Source organism: Paroedura picta, chromosome 3 (genome assembly GCF_049243985.1).
Source record: "Paroedura picta isolate Pp20150507F chromosome 3, Ppicta_v3.0, whole genome shotgun sequence".
Lineage (NCBI taxonomy): Eukaryota > Metazoa > Chordata > Lepidosauria > Squamata > Gekkonidae > Paroedura > Paroedura picta.
The window spans coordinates 158,711,615-158,716,986 of record NC_135371.1 but is presented as its reverse complement, the minus strand read 5'-3'; positions in this window follow the sequence as shown (position 1 = coordinate 158,716,986).

The window sequence follows — 5,372 nt, the reverse complement described above, 5'->3', positions numbered from 1 at the left end:
AGCTCTCTCCCTGAATACTGTAATAAGACTGCATTATACCAGAAAGAAAAAAAAACAAGAAAACCAACCTTTGAGACCAATCCTAAAATTGTTTGGTAATACTTGTTGACACTTTGCAAACAAAAATGGGGACTCACTTGTAACACCTTAGTTCTCATATAAAAAATTACTACCTAAACCCTCCATATACCGGCTTTAACACATTACCCCTTTGCAGATTATTCCATTCATGCATAATGAGAATATGCCAGCAGCAAATATTAGGACTATAAGAGCCCCATGGTCCCCATATGCAAGGTCACCACCATCATGCATTATAATCATGCATTATAATAGGGTATGTATATATATATACATATATACATACATATATATATATATACACACACACACACACACACACACATACAGAGAGAGAGAGAGAGATGCTGAAACCAAAAAGGGATAGAGAAATCAGACAATTGCCCTCCAGACAGTACCTAAACTCACCTTCATAGAGATGCAGATATGTCCAGCTAAAGACAATGGGATGTTCAAGCCCTCCCTCTTCCTCCAAGCAGGAGACAGAGTTGGGGGACTTGTAAATTAGATAGCCTCCAGGAATAATCTCCAAGAAGGAATTCCTGGAGATGTCCAGGAAGTGCCTCTTTGACATAACTTGACTTAGTTGGAGAAACTGGAATGATAAGAAATCCCTTGCAACAATGAGATTTGTTTTACATGGTATCCATAAGAGGAGACTGATCTCTAAAATGAGGTCTAAAGGAGGCAGCCATTGACCATGTGCTCTCTTGGAGAGCTGGAGAAAATTTATAACAATGGGAATGCTGGATGAATCTGTATCTTCGTAAAGCTGAGGAGCCTATCCTATATTTTAACATCTGGTAGTGGTTCTCTGTACCACATAGACCTTCACCATCTCACATATGCTGTCTTCTTTTCCTTGAATCATCCTCAAATAAATAAAGGAGGAGCAACCTTTCTTTGAAAGAAGGCACAGCTGGCAAGCCTAGCCATAACTAGCATCCCAGAAGCCCAGAGGATTGTTGTTAAAGATAGACTTGTCTAAACTTGTGATAATTGTACCAAGCCTAGACCATACTTGTGTAAAAGGACCTCTTTTTTATAAATCTAAAATCCATCTTTTCCAGAAGGAATATAAAAGCATAGTAGAAGATATTTTGTAATTGTCTGAGCCCACTGAAATCGGGGAAATTACCTTTATAACAGAACACGGCAAAATGGCCAGTAACAGAAAACTGTAATAGACAGTGGTAATGCTGACCACCTCCAGGACGAACCTGGGTACCTCCTAGTATTACAACTCATTTCCATACAACACAGAACAATTCCCCTGGAGAAAATGGTTGTTTTGGAGAGTGGACTCTATGGCATCATATCACACTGCGGTTCCTCCCATCTTCAGACCCCATAATCCCCAGGCTGTACCTCCAAATCTCCAGGAATGTCCCAAACTTGATTTGGCAGCCAGAGGCAGTGGTGGTTTCAAGAGAATATATTCGAATCAAGAAACTAATTATGAAATTTTCATTTACTCAAGTGATGGCTGAAGTGTTTGGTTGTGAACTTCTTCCCACATTGATCATGACCATAGACGGACAGGCCTCCCCAGCATTCCCTCCCCCTGGTGTAGAAGACCACAGAAAACTCCGTCACTAACTTTGATCACATATATCATTAGTAGCTCTTAAGTCAAACCTATGTAAATGTGTCCACATGGTTTAATTGCTATTCCTCTTCTCGTGCTTATTTGGAAACAGTCTCTCATTAGGTTTCTTTTCCCCCTAAAATGGAACTCGATTGCTGTCAACATGCTGAGATGTAGAACATAAATTAGGCAAGTAAGTAAAATAATGTTCCTTCTAATGGTGGAGGACATTTCCGGAATTGCAAATCACCTGCAGGGGTGGGATCTGAGAAAGGTGCTTGGGAGATATGTGTGTCTGGGAAATAGCTTGTTTTGTTTTGTTTTAAATAGAAAAGAACAAAGAGAGAAAATATCTAGCTGGAATGGGGGTGGGGAGCAAGCAGTGACAAGGGGGTGCATGACATAAAGTGCTCCTTGGGGATCTTCTTGCTATTAAGCTAAACTCTGCTGGTGATTTGGCAGATAAGGCATCCATTGTGAAAATAACATAAATCTCAGTGCTTTCTCAGCCCAATGAAATTAGTACAGATTTTTTTGCTCATGTACTTTGCATTGTTCATAAGACCGAAAATAAATGGCCATTCCAGTGGAAATGGGATAATAGTTTTTTTCTAGAGCAGGCAAGCTTGAGGCCGAGGTAGCATGGTCAACCACTGACTAGCATTCAGTAGAAGAGGAAAGGGGGATGGGATAGTGGGAGTGATGTCACACCAGTGTCATGACTCTCCTGGCCAATAACTGTAAGTGACATCACAGCATTGGTGCAACACTCTAGAATCCCCTAACTCCATGACCCAGGAGGTCCCTTCCAACTCTATTATTCTATGATTCCAAATGTGAATGGAAGAATCCCTTCGTTGCTACTAACTCGGAACACTGAGAAAAACAAACGGCTGAAGTGGAAGCGTCTTGGCGGCTTGCACTTTTCTCTCTAGGGAACGCCTCTATCGCAGCGCTTGCTTGGTTAGTGCAGGGAGTGGGAGGACATCTTCAAGATGGCACAGCAGGATTCCAGCAACCAGCGGCAAAACGCCTGTCTTCCTGGGAGAGGAATGAGGGGGTGGCCAGTGGAAGAGCTTGCATTTAGCAGTGTGTCTCAATCTGCGTGGGATCCCGTTTCCTCTCTGCAAGGGCTACACCGCCCTGTGGCCTGGGTGGAGGCTCCGCTGTCAACACAACCACATTTCCACATTATGGCATTTTACTTTTCCACACAGGAATTAATAGCAACCATTCACTTCTTAAGGGGTAGGGGAAGCTCTGTGTTTCTGGGAGCTCTCAGCAAGGTTCCTTTCAGTGTATCTCCTCTGTTAGGCTAGAACTGCCCTCTGAGATGGTGAGCCTCTGTTTCCCACTCAGAGACAGAGGGAGCAGACAGTGGTGGCTGCATTGTTTTGGGGCAAGTGAGCAGTGAGGAACAGCCAAACCACCCCATAAAGAGTAGGCAGGTAAGCAAGCAACTGTCCCCAGAGCTGCCATAATCAATTGTTCATTCTGCTTGGGAGTCTGAGTAAGCTATTAGCAGTTGCCCCAGCAAGCCGTCACCAACACCATTGTCTGCCAACTCCAAGTTGGGAGATTCCTGGAGATCTGTGGGACAGGGAAGATAGGGGAGAGTGGGATTTGGGGAGGGGAGGGACTTCAGTGGGGTATAATGCCATAGAGTCCGCTCTCCAAAGCAGCCATTTCCTCCAGGGCAACTGATTTCTAGAGTCTGGAGCTCAGTTGTCATCCCCACCTGGAGTTTAGCAAACCTACCAGTACCACCCAGCCTTTGCCACTTGGGTGCCCTCTGCATGGGCGATTTCCAGCTTTTTAGGCACCTAAAAGGTAAAGGTAAAGGTATCCCCTGTGCAAGCACTGGGTCATGTCCGACCCTTGGGATGACGCCCTCTAGCTTTTTCACGGGGTGGTTTGCCAGTGCCTTCCCCAGTATTACCGTTTACCCCCCAGCAAGCTGGCTACTCATTTTACCGACCTTGGAAGGATGGAAGGCTGAGTCAACCTTGAGCCTGCAGCTGGGATTGAACTCCCAGCCTCATGGGCAGAGCTTTCAGACTGCATGCCTGCTGCCTTACCACTCTGCGCCACAAGAGGCTCACCATTATCAAAAATTGAAAATGACAATGCATGAGGCACATAACATAAGTTGTGAAATTGATCAAATGTCAAAAAAATCACAACTCTCTGATTTGAAGGTCCTCTTTGAGCTTGAGGAGCAGAACGAATGACCTTCCAGGTTTCCCTTCTGATTAGCCCTGCTGAGGGAAACCTATCACAAAAGGCTGAACTTGCTGCTCATAGAGACAGAGCGGTGATCCTCAGTGAGGGTTGACTGTGTGAGTATTCCAAGGGTTGCCAATCTCCAGGTGGGACCTGCAGTTCTCCCAGAGTGATAATTAAACTCAGTTACTAGGGATGTCAGTCCTTAGGTGGGACCTGGGGATCCCTTGGAATTGTAGCTCATTTCCAGACAACAGTGATCAGTTACTCTGGAGGAAATGGAGGGTTGTGACTGGACTAACTTTGCACAGGATTGTTGCATGGCTAGTTCTTTAAAATTATTGACCAAATCATCTGCCCAAACATCGTCACACTTGGTCTTTTCCCATCTCAACCAATTATTTTTTTTAAACTCAGGCCTCAAGCCCATGCTAAATTTAGGGTTGCCAAACGCCAGTTTGGGTCTGCAGATCTCTCAGAAACTGATCTCCACATTAAAGATACCAGTTTCCCTGGAGAAAATTGTTTCTACTTTGGCTGCTTTGAATGGTGGCCTGTATGACAGTAGAGCCTGCTGAAATCTCTTCTTTCTCCTTTGCGTGCTCCACCACAAAAATCTCTAGGAATTTTCAACCTTGAATTGGCAACCATATAATGAGTCCAATTTAATTCATTAGGACTATCTTCTGAGTTCATTAGCATGAGATTGCAGTAGGGCAGCATTCAGAGAGTGACCAAAATAATTTAGTGTGTGCGGATTGGTGGGGAGAATACATAGATATGGGGATTTTTAAAGACTTGTAAGCTGGGAGGGAGGGGAAGACCCTCTACCTTTTACAGTAACTTCACGGGATGCTACCTGCCAAGTGGTATTTCCCACCATGCCATGGGAAGCGTCAGCTACCAATTTCCAAACATTATAAAAACCCTCTTAGAAGGAAAGGGAGTATTTCCCCCTTACCTTTTAGGGACCTTATTTTTTAAGCAAGAAAAAGAATCGCTATGCCTGTTTTATTTTCCATTTATGCCTATGCTTTTCCTGTACTCATCATTTCCTATAGATAATTTTAATCAGAACAAGAAAAAGTTTTGTTTGCCAAAGTGGTGGTCTCTTGCAGCAAAAAATCAGGAGGCATCTTGTAGTTCTTTGAACAACAACGATTAACGTTTTATTTCAGCAATAAATCCATTTTAATTTCTGCTTGTTTTAGTCTCTTTAAAAATCCTCATTTGGTTTCCTTATATCTGTTTCTAAAGCTATTTACTAAACCCTATTTACTAAATCGTGCTGGTCTTGAAAATGTCACAAAGCACACCTCTGCCAAACACCTGCCATAAACTCAGAGCACCAAACTCCTCCGGCCCCGCCCCTCTTCCTTTATTCCAGTACCCGGATAGAGTCCATCCCCCACCAGCGACGCGACGCCATGGGCGCATGCGCTCTGACCGAAAAGAGTAGGCGTGCTAGCGACCGGGAGGA